We start from the raw sequence: 18270 nt of genomic DNA, 5'->3' as shown, positions 1-18270 counted from the left end.
TTCATTCAATGTTTATTCACCGGCCCCCTTGAAAGAGGCTCTGGCCTAGAAGAGAGACCACGTACGATGAAACAGGCAAACCACCTCTCACATTGTAGGAGAGAAAAAAGAGTTTGGCCGTGACATGTACCGAGGGCCAGCATTTACTGAGTGACCCCTCTGTGCTCTGAGCTATTAACTCGCTGAACGCTTACACAAACCTTGGTACTATTGTCCTCTTTAAACAGACGAGGAAGATGAGGCCCGGAGGAGTTAGGTAGCTTGCCAGGTAACGGAGCTACTCAGTGGATAGGTTGACATTCAAGTCCAGAGCGGTCTGGCTCCAGAGTCTAAAACGCTAGGCAACAAGGTCCTCCCTAGGAGGGTAAGGAGTGGCCAAGGAACCAAGGGCCCCTGCGGTATCACTTTAACAGGAAGCTCTCTGAGTGACCTTTAATGCAAGAAAAACAACACTAGGGAAAGAAGACTCTTGATAGAACTTCTTAATCCAGACCCATGGACTTTGAACTCTGGGTAAGGAAATCTGAATGTTTTGGAGTGTTGTGGCTAATAAGCAATTTTCTAATGTAGGGTTTATGCAATCAGAGTAAACAGCCTTTGCCTGTGGTGGGGCAGATGCTAAGAAAGGCACTGGGCAGGAATTTGTATGTTACAAGGCCAATTTCTATCCTATATCCTGCAGAAAGTTTACCCCCATGCTGACCTAGCCCGTTCTTGGCACAGAGTTCCAAAAATCTGTGGAATTAAATTGAATGGTGATGTCGGTGTGGAGGCTGAGCACATTAGCTAATTAGAGCTCTAACAAATAACTAGGAGGATGTCAGGGTGGGTGCCAATAAACAAACAAAAACCCATCATGTGGGATGTGGGAGGTAGAACTTATGAGCCCTGTCTTGAAAGCAGGCTTGATTTGGGGGGGGGGGGGAGGCTAGGGAGGGAGATGTTGAGCAAAGCAGCACACACACACAAACACAAAGACTTCGCATACTTGGAAAACAACCTAAAGGACAAAGGTACTACTTAGAACAAGTGAGAGACAAGGCTAGATAAGTCAAATGTAACAGGATTGAAGAAGGCTTGAGAAACCAAAGCAATCTGACCTTAATCCAAATGTCAATTAAAAAAAAAAAGAAGTAGCTTTTTCGGCTAGGAGAGGAGCATAGGAGAAAAAAAGGGAGGGGGGATGTTTGGGGAAAGTTAGTTCAACAGTAACCAGTTAATAAACATTATTTTCTAATGGTTTTTCCCCCAGAAAATTCCCTCACTGCAAGGATTCAAAAAAAGAGAAGCTTACCACCAAGAAATTATGTCCTTGATGGATTGAAGGGGCACGACAACATCTACTAAAAATATAACACATGCCACATATATACTTTTAAATTTTCTAATAGCTATATTTAAAAATAGAAAAAGGAACAGGTGAAAAAAATTTTCTTTTCAGTTATACCTGCAGCATATGGAAGTTCTTGGGCCAGGGATTGAATCTGAGCTGCAGTTGCGATTTATGCCACAGCTGCAGCAACAATGGATCCTCAACCTACTGCATCAGGCCAGGGATGGAACTGCCACCTCCATAGAGACAAGCTGGATCATTAATCCACTGCACCACAGCAAGAGCTCCCAGAATTAATTTTAATAGTACATTTTATTTAACCCATTGTATCCAAAATGTTATCATTTCAACATGTAATATAAAAACTTATTAGTAAGACATTTTACATTCTCTTTTTCGTATTGTCTTCAATATAAATCCAGAGTGTATTCTATACTGTGGCTCATTTAGACTTAGACTAGCTGCACTTCAAGGGGTTCAGCAGCCACATGTGACTTTAAGACCACATTATTGAATAGTGCTGCTTTAGAAAGTCAGCCTGGAGACATTAAAAATCTAAGTTGAAGTTCACTATTTCATGTGTAGGAGGAGGAACAGAAGACACTGATAGCAAGAACAGAATTGCATTCACTGATCAATATTTATTAAACAACTTCAGTTCTCTGATCATTAGAAGCTTACAGTCTATCTAGTGTGAGATATAAACATGTGGATAGAAAAATTAAGAGCCACATTGTAAAGCCTGCAGCAAATATAAAATGCACTGGTAGCCTGGAAGAACTGGGGAAGGGGTCACCAAGCCAGTGATGCTTAAACTTGGGTTTAACAGTTGTAGGCATTTTTCAAGTGACTAGGGGTAGAGAGGAAGGAACAGTTTGAAATAAAATAGTCTGGACTTCTGAAAGTGTATGGCATGTGCTAGAAGCAGTGAGACTGAGAGAGATATACGTGCAGAAAATGTGAAGGCTGAAAAGAAATCAAGGAGAATTGGGGCCAGAAAGTTAAGAGCTTCGTAGCCAAACAACATAGCTGGAATTTTTCCCTCTGGGCATATAAAGCCAACAAGCCTTTACACAGAAAAGAGACCTGATTAGCTTTGTTTTCTGTAACCTTTGTGGCAAGCTGGAGAAAAGGGTGGGGGGAAATGTTAGCGGAGAACAGATTACAGACAAGGCTGCAATAACTATCCAAAGAAGATATGCTGAGAACTTATTTTAAGCCAGTAGCATAGAGTTTGGAAGAGACAGAATCAAATGATGTTTTAAAATTAGAAGCAGCAAGATTTGGCAGCTGACTGTATGTAAGGATTGAGAAAAAGGAGGTGAGAACAACACTGAAGTTTCTAAATCCTGAGACAGGTAATCGGTGATGCCATTAAGCCAAATTAAAATAGAAGGGACACGCAGGAGCGGCCCAATAAATAGCAAAAAGACAATAAATAAATAAACAAAATAGAAGGGACAACACAGATTTGGGGTTGGAGGAGGAAAGGTGTTTGCTTGAGGCCATGTTAAGTTTAAGGTGACCATAGGGGGAGGTCCTATTGTGGCACAGCAGAAATGAATCTGACTAGTAACTATGAGGATGCGCGCTTGATCCCTGGCCTCACTCAATGGGAAAGGGATCTAGCATTGCCGTGAGCTGTAGTGTAAGTCTCAGATGCGGCTTGGATCTGGTTTTGCTATGCCTGTGGCGTAGGCCAGCAGCTACACCTCTGATTGACCCCTAGCCTGGAAACTTCCATATACTGCAGGTAGGGCCCTAAAAAGAAAAAAAATAAATAAAGTGGCTATAGGACATCCAGCTCCAAACGTATGTCTAATGGGGCATTTGTAGCTATTCCTGGGGCTCACATTTAGAGAGAAGCTGGTGCTGGTCATTGGAAGTCATCTGCATTTAAATGGCCCCAGAGCCATAGGGTAGATGAGATTTCTGGGCAGAAAGTGTGTAGACAAAAAAGAGCCCCATGGGCAAGACACTGGAGATTGCCAGCTAAATGAGGAGTGGACAGAGAAAGGTGAACTGTTGAAGAGAGAGGGGCCAGGAAGAGAACCAGAAGCAATGGGCGGAGGGGTTCCTGAGAAGTAAAGGTGAACACAAAAGCCAGCTGCTCCAGAAAAGTCACTTCTTTCCATTCTAGGCAACACATACAGCATGTAGTCATAGCTCTGTATCGTCCACTGTTTTCCTGCATAACTGGCCACTAGCCAGGAACAGGAGAAGAGAAATCAAATGCCAAGTTTCCCCAGCGACTGTGGTTGTCTGGTGTTTCAATAAAATGTTGAGAAGGGGGTGAGGGTGGTTACAAGGAAAGAAGGCAATGTAGGTCCATAGCATGTGGAGTGTAAGGGAAGGGAAGTGCCTAAGCAGTGTGCGTGGGGGTGGGGGGTCTGGGGGAGCAGGAACAGCAGAATAACCAAGGATCCTTGGAGGCCAGAGGTGACTAGATGCCCTTAGGAAATGGATTCTAACTGCTAAAGAAGACTGTGCCTAATGACAGCTCTCAGGGCGGAACAGTAACTTGTATTGATGGATGCTTAGTGGTGGGAGTGAGGTTGAAGTTTCGTTTCTGCAGACTCTTAGAGAAGAAGGTCCTTTTCAGGCCTAAAATTCTGTTTCCAGTTAGAGGGGGAAAAAGGAGAAACAGGTTTAGAGCATTTGAACATAATGAAGCCAGCATTCTACGGAGGATGTAGTGAGAGAGGGAAAGTGGGAGGGTGGGGGAGTGAAAGAACAGTCTGTGTGGAGTAACACCAGAGGGAGCCCTGTGAGGGTGGAGGTGGAATATCTGCTGGAAGCAGCAGATACGGAGCTGTGAGAATGGTGATAATAGGAATAAGAGCCACTGCACATTGGTAATTTGAGGTAAATCTTATACTCTATTCATATTTGAAAACATCAACCAGGATGGGCTAATTCATGTTGAGTAAAAAATAACCCCAAAATCCTCATGACCTCAAACAACATGGTGATGCTACATGTGCCCTAGGTTGGTGAGGACACTGCTCCACATTGCCCTTATCAGGGACCAGACTGTGAGGGTCTCTGTCATCTTTCGGGGGGAAGGCAAGAAAGTGATGGTCTTACAGGCTTCTCCCCAGGAATGACACATGTCTGCGTCTGCTTCCACTCTCAACCCACTGGCCAAACCAAGTACGTGAGCCCTCCTGATACCAGGGAGACCAATAGTACAAGCCTAACCTACAAGGAAAAATGCAAATATCATTGACTAGTCCAGAAACTGGAACTAGGTGATCATGAGGACTTTGTTGAAAGTTGCCTAGGTAGCACAGCATGTGTTCCCTGGTAGCACAGCATGTTAAAGATCCAGCATCATCATTGCAGAATCTTGGGTCACTGCTGTGGCATGGGTTCAATCCCTGGCCCAGGAATTTTCACATGCCACCAGTACAGCCAAAGAAGAAAAAGAAAAAATAAGTAGCATAACTGGCCTTTGCCATCTGGTCTTTTTGGCATTAAGGTCCTGTTCTTGTCATAGCCATGCTACCTACCCCCTGAAGTGGAAAGCAGAGTAGAGTAAGTTAGATCCAGCAATGACCAGAGTTAAAGAGAGGCTGAGCATACTGAGACAAGAGGAAACACACACAGTGATACATAAATAAACACGACATATATACCACAAAGAGAGGCAACTCAGGAAAAACCTAGATTTTATTTCCGTTTTGTATCAGTGTTAAACAAGTTACATTAGCATATTTGTGGCTCCTATAGTTGGCCTACCCCATGTGTGGCATGCTCTCCATTCAGGTTTAAGGAAGAGTGGACTCTCTTCAGCATGGGGAGTGGTCTGTGTTGCAGGTGTGTGACTTCCAGATGCTTCTTCTCTATCCTCCTCCAGAAGTGAGTTATTTCCAAATGCGAGGGATTGAGAGAGAAAGAGCCTAGAACATCACACTGCTCAGTGTAGGAAAACATAACCTCCAAGTTCTTATGCCTCATCTTTTCACCCCTTTCCAGAGACACTGAAATTTTTTAGTGCCATATGAACATCTGGCTTCCCCAGTCACAAAAAGCCAGTTATGGTGCCAAATGAGGATACCCAAGTCCTGCAGTCCCTGGTTGGAGAAAGTGTCATCGACCCATGTGCACACCTGAAGGCCAGTCCCACCAGCCACTGGCCAGTCCCACCAGCCACTGGCCAGTCCCACCAGCATTCTGCCAGGAGCACTGGCCCAGTACACCTGTGGGGCATAGCCAGTCCTGGAGTTGGGGTTTCAGCAACTAAGCCTGTGTTCTTCTAAGCACTTTCTTGAAGCAGAACTAACAACTCTTTAAGAACAGTTTCCAGAACCTGCACTTTCCCTTTACCTTCTACACTGGCCAGTCCCACCAGCATTCTGCCAGGAGCACTGGCTGCTCCTTGTGTTCATTTCTTCATCCATTCAACAGTGTATTTTGGTGTTTCTTCTGTTTCAGGCACTGTGCTGGGTACTAGGGATAAAAATTAGTAAACAAAACAGTCATAGCTTGGAGATCCCCAGAGGACCCACCACCACCACTAATGTACATGGGAAGCCTGTAATAAATGTTTGCTGAATGAACACATGAGAATATAAAATTGAACATAGGAGCTTGTGTGTGAAAACATACATTTTCTAGAAGCAAAATTAAAAAACAAGTTTTTGGGGGTTCCCCAGTGGCTGAGTGGGTTAAGTATCCAGCGTTGTCACTGTTGTGGCTTGGATTCGATCCCTGGCCCAGGAACTTCCACATGCTGTGGGCACAACCAAAAAACAGAAGAAAAGAAACATAACTTTTCAAGTAACTTTTAAAAAAGGGAATCTAATACACAAAAACATGTTTGAATTACTCTTAATTCACTTCTGGTCTTGGTCAAGTTATAGTTTTTCTTTTTCCGCAGTTAAAATTAGATTTTACAGAGTTTTGGCATCTCAACCTAAAAGAATTTTAAGTAATCAGAAATGCACAAGTCGACTTCAAGATCTTTTTGTTTGTTTGTTTTTTTAGGACCGCATCCGCAGCATATGGAAGTTTCCAGGCTAGGGGTTGAATCGGAGCTGTAGTTGCTGGCCTACACCACAGCCACAGCAATGCCGGATCATAGCCTCATCTGCGACCTGCACTACAGCTCACAGCAACACTGGATCCTTAACCCACTGAGCAAGTACAGGGATCAAAACTGCATCCTTTTGGCTGCGAGTCAGATTCATTTTCTGCTGAGCCATGATGGGAACTCCCAACTTCAAGATTTTAAACAATCACAGCAACAATAATGAAGCTGATCCGAATGAGTTATAATCAGGTACTCTGCTTTCACATAGTTGGCTTTGGCTATGATATAAATCAACCAAGCCTGGCTATCTGAGGGAAGACTGAAAGATAAGTAAATGAGGGAAACGTCATCCTGTTAAGAAGGAGACATAATTTCAGGTTGAAAGCTGTATGGTCCACCTTTGTAAAGGCATACTGGGCATTTACTGGTTTTGTCCTCCCAGAATCCAGTCCCACCTCTTCCAGTATCAGTGCCCCAATTTTCCTTTGGGGAACTATCCCCTTCCTCTATTGAATCCAGTTTTGAAGAAGGGATTGTCAGCCAAGGTCCCTGCACCTTCCGTGGGCATGTGACCAAATTTGGCCATTCAGATATTTTCATCTTGTAAGCTGAGCTGAGAGTAACTAAAAGACAGAAACAACTGGAGATGATCCATCCTTGTGGAGGTCTATTCATGTCCTTGACCCTGACCAATTAATCCTTACAGCTGCTGTACTTCTGTCCTTGCTGAAGACTGGTTCTTTAGCTTTACTGTGGATTCTCTAACACAATAATTCCTCCAACACATTCCTCTTTTGTTATATATAAAAATTCAAGCTAAAACTGATTTATGAAGAGCACAAAAATTATTGATTATGAGCTCTGCACCATTTGGTGGAAGTGGAGGGTGTGTGTCCCTGAAGAACTCAGCTTTTTTCAAACCAGTGCCACAGTAGCAACCCAAGCTGCTGCAGTGACAACTCCAGATCCATAACATGCTTTCCCACAAGAGAACTCCAAGAACTCAGCTTCTTTTCCTGGTCTTTAAAGGAACCCATTCCCTTTCTTCCAGGTATTTGATGTTTGGTAACATTGGTGGGGTGAAATATTTTATACATGAAATTTTCTGTTGTTCTCATTCTTTTTTTTTTTCTTTTGGTCTTTTTAGGGCCACACTAGCAGCATATGGAGGTTCCCAGGCTAGAGGTCGAATCGGAGCTACAGCTGTCACCCTACACCACAGCCACAGCAATGCAGGATCCGAGCCAAGTCTGCAACCTACACCACAGTTCACTGCAAAGCTGGATCCTTAACACACTGAGCAAGGCCAGGGATCAAACCCACAACCTCATGGTTCCTAGTCGGATTCGTTTCCACTGTGCCACTCCTGTGAACTCCTGTTGTTCTCATTATTGACCTTCTTACCAAAATGGTGCATATCATGTCAGTAATTTTAAACCAAAAGTAGCATTATTTCTTAGGACAAAGGGAAAGGAAATAGGCATAGGTTTATTTTTAATTGTTTAAAAATATTATTTATCCTTTACCACCTTAGGATTGGCAGAGATTTCTTAGGACACAAGATGTACTGACTGTAAAAGAAAAAAATTGAAAACCTGAGATCATTAAAATTTACGTGTTCTGCTCTTCAAAAGATACCATTAAGAAAATGAAAAGATGGGACTTCCCATTGGAGCTTGGCAGAAACAAACCCAACTAGTATCCATGAGGACTCAGGTTCAATCCCTGGCCTTGCTCAGTGGGTTAAGGATCTGGCATTGCCTCAAGCTCTGGTGTAGATCACATATGTGGCTCAAATCTGGCATTGCTGTGGTGTAGGTGGGCAGCTACAACTCTGATTCGACCCCTAGCCTGGGATATTCCATATGCTGCAGCCCTAAATAAAATAAAATAAAATAAAGGAAAGAAAAAGATGCAAAAAGAACAAAGCAGGAGACATAACCCTCTTAGACCTCAGACAATGCTACAAAGCTATGGTCATCAAAAGAGCATGGTATTGGCACAAAAACAGACATATGGATCAATGGAACTAAATAAAGAGCCCAGAAATGAACTTTGACAGAAGAGGTCATTTAATCATTGACAAAAGAGGCAAGGGTATACAATGGAGAAAAGAGAGTCTCTTCAGCAAGTGATTCTGGGAAAGCTGAATAGCTGCATATAAATCAATGAAGTTAGAACACACCCTCAAACCATACACAAAAATAAAATCAAAATGGCTTAAAGACTTAAACATAAGACATGACACCATAAGACTAGAAAAGAACAGAGGCAGAACATTTTCTGACACAAATCATACCAATGATTTCTTAGGTCAATCTCCCAAGGCAATAGAAAGAAAAACAAAGATAAACCAATGGGACCAGATCAAACTCACAAGCTTTTGTACAGCAAAAGAAACTATCGAGAGAATTGGAGTTCCCTTGGTGGCTCAGTGGTTAATGAATCCGACTAGGAACCATGAGGTTGTGGGTTCGATCCCTGGCTTTGCTCAGTGGGTTAAGGATCCAGCGTTGCTGTGAGCTGTGGTGTAGGTTGCAGACAAGGCTTGAATCTGGCGTTGTTGTGGCTCTGGCATAGGCCGGTGGCTATAGCTCCAGTTCAACCTCTAGCCTGGAAACCTCCATATGCTGTGGGAGTGGCCCTAGAAAAGACAAAAACAAAACAAAACAAAACAAAAACAAACAAAAAAAGAAACTATCGAGAAAATAAAAAACAACCTATGGAATAGGAGAAAATATTTTCAAATGTTGTAACTAATGAGGGATTAATTTCCAAAATATACAAACAACTCATAAACTTAATACCAAAAAAAAGAAAAAAGCAGCTGTAGCTCTGATTTGACCCCTAGCCTGGGAGCCTCCATATGCCACAGGTGCAGCCCTGAAAAAAAAAAGAAAAAAAACAAACACAAAACAATTGATAAATAGGCAGAGGATCCAAATAGACATTTCTCCAAAGAAGATATACAAATGACCAACAGGCATATGAAAAGATGGTCAACATCAGTAGTTCTTAGAGAAATAAAAATCAAAACTACAACAAGGTACCACCTCACACCAGTCCAAATGGCCGTCATTAAAATGCTCCAAATAACAAATGCTGGAGAGGGTGTGGAGAAAAGGGAACCCTCCTACACTGTTGGTAGGACTATAAATTTGTGAAACCACTTTGGAGAACAGTCTGGAGCGTCCTTAAAAAACTAAAATTAGAACTACCATATGATCCAGAAATCTCATTCCTGGGAATATATCGGGAACAAACTATAATTTGACCATATATATAAATCCCAATGTTCATTGTATCACTATTTACAATAGCCAAGACAGGAGAGCAACCTAAATGTCCATCCATAGAGGAATGGATAAAAAAGATGTTGTACATATATACAATGGAATATTACTCAGCCATAAAAAATAATTAAATAATGCCATTTGCAGCAATGTGGATGGACCTACAGATTATCATACTAAGTGTAGTCAGACAGAAAAAGACATATATCATATGATATCACTTACATGTGGAATCTAATAAAAAAAGATGCAAAATGACTTATTTACAAAAAAGAAACAGACTCACAGACATAGGAAACAAACATCTCATCACCAAAAGGGAAAGGTGGGGAGGAGGGATAAAATAGGAGTTTGGGATTAACATACACACCACTATACATATATAACAGATAATAAACACGGACCTACTATATGGTACAGGGAACTCTACTCAATATGCTGTAATAACCTATATGGGAAAAGAATCTAAAAAAGAATGGATAAGAGTTCCCATCATGGCTCAGTGGTTAATGAATTTGACTAGTGTCCAAAGGTTTGATCCCCGGCCTTGCTCCGTGGGTTAAGGATCCACCATATACATGAGCTGAGTCTAGGTCACAGACACAGCTCAGGTCTGGCTATGGTGTAGGCCAGCAGCTACAGCTCTGATTCGACCCCTAGCCTGGGAACTCCCTTTTGCTGTGGGTACAGCCCTAAAAAGATAAAAAAAGACCAAAAAAAAAGAATGGATATATGTATAACCAAATTACTGTGCTTTACAACTAAATCTAACACAACATTTTAAATCAACTATATTTTGATATAAAATAAAAATTAAATTAAAAATAAATCAGTTTAAAAAAGAATATGAAAAATGTATATACATGTATGATTGAATCACTTTGCGGTACAGCAGAAATTAACACATTGTAAATCAACTAGACTTCAATAAAATACACTTTTTAAAAAAGAAAAGGCACTGTACACAATAAACTTATACAATGTTTAAGGTAAACATTATACAATATGTCAGTTATATTTCAAAAAAGCTGATAAAAAAGGAAATATAAACTTTGAAAAATATATTTTAAAAAAGAACATAAAAAGCCAAGCTATAGATTTGGAGAAAATATGTATAATGCATGATAAATACAAAGGACTTATTTCAAAACTATATAAGGAACCACTGTGAAGTAAAAGTAAAAAGACAACTCATTTAAATGGCAAAATTCTTAAAGAGACAGGTCAAAAAAGAAGATACATGAATGACCAATAAGCATGTGAATGTGTTCAATATCCTTAGTCATTAAGGAAATGGTTTTTTTGGGGTTTTTTTTTGTTTTTTTTTTTTGTTTTTTTGTCTTTGTTGTTGCTATTTCTTGGGCCGCTCCCGCGGCATATGGAGGTTCCCAGGCCAGGGGACGAATCGGAGCTGTAGCCACCGGCCTACACCAGAGCCACAGCAACGCGGGATCCGAGCCGCGTCTGCAACCTACACCACAGCTCATGGCAACGCCGGATCGTTAACCCACTGAGCAAGGGCAGGGACCGAACCCGCAACCTCATGGTTCCTAGTCGGATTCGTTAACCACTGCGCCACGACGAGAACTCCCAGTCTTTTTAATTTTATTCATTCTGGTGTGTGTAAAATGTATCTCACTGTAGTTTTTATTAACATTTCCTGGAGTTCCCGTCGTGGCGCAGTGGTTAACGAATCCGACTAGGAACCATGAGGTTGCGGGTTCGGTCCCTGCCCTTGCTCAGTGGGTTAACGATCCGGCGTTGCCGTGAGCTGTGGTGTAGGTTGCAGACGCGGCTCGGATCCAGCGTTGCTGTAGCTCTGGCGTAGGCCGGTGGCTACAGCTCCGATTCGACCCCTAGCCTGGGAACCTCCATATGCCGCAGGAGCAGCCCAAGAAATAGCAACAACAACAACAACAAGACAAAAAAAAGACAAAAGACAAAAAAAAAGAAAAAAAAAAAAGACTGGCAATACCAAATACTAAGTAGGTTGCAAAGCAAATGGCATGCTGTTGCTGGTGGGAATATGGAATGTTATATCCATTTTTAAAAACAATTTGTCAGATAAAGTTAAACATACACGTCTCCTTTGACCCAGCGATTTCACTCTGAGAGAAATGAAAAAATACATTCGTTGGGAGTTCCTGAGTGGCTCAATGGGCTAAGGATCCAGCATGATCACTGCTGTGGCTCCTCCCTGAGCCCCATAAAAACTCCTCCTCATTTCATTTAGGACTCAGAGCTCTGGCCACGGAGGAGCAGAGCTTCGGATCCACCACTGAGGTCACGGAGGTCATGCTTCTTCCAGGCTGCTGCCCATGACTGCGCAGGGACACCAGTGGGGAGAGGAGGGCACCACTGTGAGACAAGAGATGCCTAACTTGCAACACTCCCAACTCTCCCAGAACTTGGCTGCTATCTAAGCCTCTTCCTGCCGCATCCTCCTTCCTCACCCCACCCTGTCATGGAGGTAGACTCACATGCCACATTCTCTATTCCCCTCCCCTTTACTCTTTACAGGTATTCTCCCTGATAAACATCTTTCATGTCTAATCTTATTTTAGCATCTGCTTCTGGGAGAGCTCCAATATATAACAGCCTTCTGGCCATAACTGTCATTTCAGTCTTTATTCCAAGAGTTATGGGAAGTTGTTGGAGTGTTTCAAACTCAGGACTGACATGATCCCACTTATGTCTGAGAAACAAGGATTCTTGGCAGCAGGGTAGGGAAGAGATTGGATGCAGGGAGAGCAGCCAGGAATCTGTGGCAGAAGTCCGGATGGGATGGTTACATCTGGATTGGCGTGGTGGTTATGGAGGTGGTAGGAAGTGGGGGGATTTGAGAAGTATTAAGAATGTAAAGTCAACAATGGACAATAGTGGCAGTATGGAAGAAGGAGGTTTCAGCAATGACCCTGAAGTGAGTATGTTCTGGAGATGTAATATGCAACAAGATGATTCTAATTAACAGTATTGTGTTGTATATTTGAAATTTACTAAGATGGTAGATTTTAAATTTTATCACCACAAAAAAGAAAGGAAGAAAGAAATTGGGAACTAAGTGAGGTGATAGATAAGTTAATTATGCTAGATGATGGTGAACATTTCAAAATGTATTCATATACAAATCATCTACTTGTACCTGTAAATATATACAATTTTTAATTGTCAATTATATCCCAAAGCTAGGGGAGGGGGAAGAATGACTCTGAGACTTCTGTCTTGTGCAGCTGGGTTCATGGAACTATTCACTGAGCGAGGCAGCACGACAACAGGAGAATGTTTTAGGGTGGTCGTGAGTATGAGTGCATTTGAAATACTCAGAGGGAACCGTCAGGCAGCCAGTAGGACATCTGAGTCTGGAGTTTAGGGACAAGGTCTGAGTTGGAGGTATAAACTTGTGGTTGAAAGTATCTAAGTGCAGATCCATCACTACATTTAAAAAGCTGTGGAAGTGGATGAAATCACATAAGGGAGAACTGAGTGAAAACAGGAGGGCCTAGACTGAGCCTTGAGGGATAAATATTTCCTGAGTATTAATATAAGCTAAGCATGATGAACTCAGGTGACCAAGAAGGAAGAGCCAGAGAGATAGAAGAAAAGCTTTCATCTGATTCACATATTTGTTTTGGAGTAACAAACTACTGCAAAATCTAGTAGCTCAAAACAACCATCGTTTTACTGCTCACAAGTCCATGGCTCAGTGACTGCTGGTCTCAGCTGGGTGGTTCTGCTGTCTCACCTGAGGTCACTCATGCAGCTCTAATCATTGAGCACCTCAACTGGGATGGCTAGTCCAAGATGGCCTCACTTACCTGTCGGGTGCTTGGCTGGGCTGGCTGGGCTGGCTGGGCTGGCTGGGCTGGCCAGGCCTCTCTCTTCAGGGGTTTTCCCTGTCTCTCCCCTGGAGTACCCTAGCCTAGGGATTGCTCACATGGCAAAGGCAGCATTCCAAAAGGACAAACCCTGATGCACAAAAGTCATACTGGCCCATATTCTATCACATATCTGAGCTCAGCTTCAATGTGGGAAAAGAAAGAGGAGGAAATCTTTACCCATATGAAAGCACAGATGCTGGGGCAGTGGTTCCTTGGGAGTCAAGGAGGGTAACAATCTAGTCCTCTGCTGAAAACCTATGATGAGTCCTTATTTCCCACCAAGGCCAGTCTAAGTGGGTTACCACACCAGGATGCTACTTACTGTTCTCTCCAGTCAGGCTAGGTCTCTCCTTCTGCTTCATTCTTGCTACAACCTCTCCACATCCCAGCCTTCTCCGTACCCCATCTTTCAGGCCCATTTCAGCTGCCACATGTTTGCTCATTTTATTCTCTAAGGCTGTAACCCTCCCTCTCCTATGGTCCGTCAGCAGCAGCACCTCTAATTCTAAATTCAGTTTCCTCCTTAGACTCCTCCTGCTTCATGGTGTTCAACCTCCAAAGGAAAGGCCTGTAGATGGATTTTGGTCCTAGCCTCTAACTTGAAAAATAAATGAAGACATCTGTGAAAACAAGAGGTCAAGGTTCCTGTTATCTCTTGCCTCAACCTGTAAAACTGTGTAAAATCGTGTAGTTGAGTGATACTGATTACGAAGGCACAATTTCCAGCAGTGATAAAGATCATGAGCTTTGTTCACACACAACAATCACACAGTAACACCGTGGCTGGTGGGAAGTAATTTGACAAGAAGACCACCAAACTAGAGTTTCTCAGTATGTGATTTTTTAAATAAAAATAGATTCCATCCCAATCAGCCTACAATGCTAATTAGTCCCTTTTCAAATATCGTAAATGGATGGTCAATCTCATTTTAGAAAACCAGCTATTTTGTGGAACTCGTGGGAAGAAAAAGAAAAAAATAAGTTTACTCCACCAAGCTATTTTCCGTGGGCCCAGGAGACAGCAGGCATCTTAGTGAGGCACGTAACATAGAATTTTCTTCAGACACATCTGAAGCTCTCTAATCAGCCAGATCCTGTTGTGGGAGTAAATTAATTCCTAATACAAGCAAGGCATTTGCAAAACGCTTTAACTCTTTCAAGTCTCCTAACCACAAAATCAATACCCTGGAACAGCCAGTATGACTAGATGGAATTGAATAGAGGGAGAGTGAAATATTCCTAGTTGAGTTTGGTCATTTGGGAAAATCCAAATATGCTTCAAATGACCTATTTACATTAAAATAGTTTAGAGGTGACAGAAAACAGCTTGTTCTGTCTGTCAGGGATCCTCGCCTCTTCCCAGCACAAGTTCTCTCCTGCAGTGATGAACTCATCTCTCACGCAGTGCCTGAATCTTTGGCTTTCCTCCCTGCTAACAAATTCTCAGGCAATTCAATTGTGAGGCTGTTCACAAGTGAACAGAAAATAAGTTCATGAAGGTAATTTCCTGTGAGGTTAGCCTTAGTGTTTTCTCTCCTTCCAAGAATAATTTTTTTCTATGCACTATGGTCTTAGTAACTAAGATTCAAATAGGTCAGTGACTCATATTTTCGTGTGTTTGTTAAAAAGGGGAGGAAAGGAGGGACAGGTAGCAAAATGGAATATGATTAAATTTAGTTTAATTTTAGAAATATTTTAACTGGAATGAAATTCAATGAGAAATCTTTAGGTAAGTAGTTATGTAAATCTATCAAAAAGTTGAAAACAACCTAAATGCCCAATGATAAGTAAATGAATAAAAAACATGTATGCCAGAGCAACACAATGGGCAATCATATAAATATTAAAATGATTCTTATGAATAATCTATAACATGTAACTATATGATCACAATTACATTCTAACTCATTTGCTAGCAAAAATCTGTTAAGAAAGCACATCAGAATGACAACAGTGGTAGATTTTGAAAGAAATACCTGTGAGTAATCTTTTTCTCTTTATGACAAAATTCTTGAATTTTCAACAAATAACATATGCCAATTTTATAATCTGGAAAGTTCTTTTGTAAACAAAAATACATTTTTAAAATTCATATTTTATAGATTATTTACTAAAACTAAACTTAATGATGATAGTACCTATAAAGGCTTTATAATTTACATATTTTCTTTTTGGCCACACCTGCAGCATATGGAAGTTCCCAGGCCAGGGATCGAATCCATACCACAGCAGTAACTGGAGCTGATGCAGTGAAAATGCCGGTCCTTAACCCACTGAGCCACAAAAGAACTCCTGAACAACATTTCTACATTTAGTCTCCCTGGTCTATACTAGTTGAGACCTTAACATATCCCTGATTTCAAGTTGAGCTAATTGTATTACACTTTTCACAGCATATAAAAAGCAGCCAATGTTTTGGTAGAAATAGGATAATATCCAAATGTAATTTTCTTTATGACTGGTTGTAAAAATGAATATCATAGGTGTAGTAATAAAAAAAATCTTATAGAAATTATCATATTGAAAGTATTTTAAAGCCCTAAGACAAAGCACTCCATTCCCAGACTGGCTCCCCATATAGTATCTTAAACCTTTAAAACTCTTCCAGGAGCCAACACTAAGAAACCACTCTACTTCCACCAGCCCACGACCCCCATTTTCTTGCCTCCAACTTTTCGGGAGAAAAAAAGAAATTGAGGGAGTTCCCTTGTGGCTCAGTGGGTTAAGGATCTGGCATTGTCACTGCCATGGCTCTGGCTACTGCTGTGGCATGGGTTTGATCCCTTACTCGAGAACTTCCACATGACAAGAGTGCAGCCAAAAAAAAAAAAAAAAAAAAAAGAAAGAAAAAAAAAAAAAGAAATTGATATACAATGAACTCCTCATCATCCAACCTGTTACCCTGGTTCAGTTACATGATTTGCAGGCTTCAATACAAAATGAAAATGCAGTACCCCTAATTTTAAAAAGAAAGAAAAAAGTGCAGTTACAGGCACTAAAATATAAAGATTTTTTTTTCTTTAAAAATGTTTTATTAATTACAATATATATTAGGATAATAGTGACATGAATAAAACATAAACTTCCAAATTGCAAAATAATATCTTGGTTATTATAACTGTATATAGTATAATAACAATGTTTCATAATGTGACATTCTAATCACAAGATAATTCTGCCTTAATCTTCTACAAGTTCATTTATTCGGTTCACACAATTTTTACTTTCAGCCACTTTGTTTTCAATTAATATAAGTGAAAGCAACATCAGTTGCTCTTTCAAATCCAAGATTGCAAATAATTCTTAATAATTTTTCATTTTGTGAATGATCTTTCTGCTGATACAACTATGATAGGGGGTCTTAAGTGTATTTTGCAGACTATGACAGCATTGAGATAAATTTCTTTCCTCCTTTTTATGCCTGCACCTGCAGTATATGGAAGTTACCAGGCTAGGGGTCAAATGGGAGCTGCAGTTGCAGGCCTATGCCACAACCAAGGCAATGCTGGATTCTTAACCCACCTTAGCCGGGGATTGAACTGCATCCTCATAGAGACAATGTCGGGTTCTTAACCCACTGAGCCATGACAGGAATTCTGAGATAAATTTCTGATAAATTATTTTGAAATATAATTATAAGTACATATACACCTGATGATTTGGGGGAACAATTTTTCTAAAAAGATTTAACTCCTCATACAAATCAGTTTGTGTTAAGTTTTAACTTAATTTAATTTAATTTCTTTTTTGGCCAACCTGTGGCATATAGAACTTCCTGGGACAGAGATCAGATCCAAGCTACAGCTGTAACCTATGCCACAGCTGGCACAACACTGGATTCTTAACCCACTGTGCCAGGCTGGAGATTGAACCTGCATCTTGGCACTGGAGAGATGCCACCAATCCCATCATGCCACAGCAGTGACAACATTGGGTCCTTAACCACTAGGCCACCTGGGAACTCCAAGTTCAACTTATTTCAACTTCAGCTATGTTCTGTAGTCTTTGGTAGTGGGCATTGACAAAATGAATGAATGATTGAACCTTTGCATTTTAAAACTATGGATGATCGCTGTTCTCTACTTTAAGTTTTCTAATTTTTTCTGTATTTTCCAATATGTCAATAAAAAAGTATTTCTTTGGAACCAGGAAAATTTGAACACATTTAATTTTAAAATAACAAGTTGTATATTAAAAATATACTTTTTTTTTTTTTGGTGCACCCATATCATGTGGAAATTCCTGCACCAGGGACTGAACCCAAGCCACAGCAGTAACCCAAACCATAGCAGTGACAATGCCAACTCCTTAACCACTAGGCACTAGGGAACTCTGAAACATACATTCTTAATAAATAGGAGATCTGGTTTTAGAGCCAACTATGATACTTCTCAACCGCATAAACTTAGGAAACTTCTTTAGCCTTTTTGGATCTCACTGCTAAAAGGCAGAAAATATCTTGAGATCCCTTGTGGCTCTAAGAGCTTTAATTAAAATTCTTCCAAAAGTAACTATATTTAACCTGACACAGCAATGTTCAGGATTGAGACAGTGAGGGGAGAGTTAAAATGTGATCATAGGCCACTTTCTTTTACTTTTTTTTTTCTTTTGCATGATATTGGACAAATTATTTTAAAACCTTGACTTCTTTATCCTTACCTATTATTGGTAAATTGTAATATCTCCCCTCATATAGAGATTTCTTGGGTATCATAGAGTAAATACACATGT

At 40.9% G+C, this 18270-nt stretch overlaps 1 protein-coding gene across 2 annotated transcripts in view; it reads right to left on the bottom strand.

Moving 5' to 3' along the window:
• The window catches only part of SMAP1 (small ArfGAP 1), a 220621-nt gene that overhangs the window by 160890 nt on the left and 41461 nt on the right, over window positions 1-18270 (bottom strand). The window lies entirely within an intron of this gene.

The sequence above is a fragment of the Sus scrofa genome, chromosome 1 (assembly GCF_000003025.6).
Source record: "Sus scrofa isolate TJ Tabasco breed Duroc chromosome 1, Sscrofa11.1, whole genome shotgun sequence".
NCBI classification, from domain to species: domain Eukaryota; kingdom Metazoa; phylum Chordata; class Mammalia; order Artiodactyla; family Suidae; genus Sus; species Sus scrofa.
The sequence above is the reverse complement of the archived record's forward strand: the minus strand, read 5'-3'. Positions and strand labels throughout refer to the sequence as shown.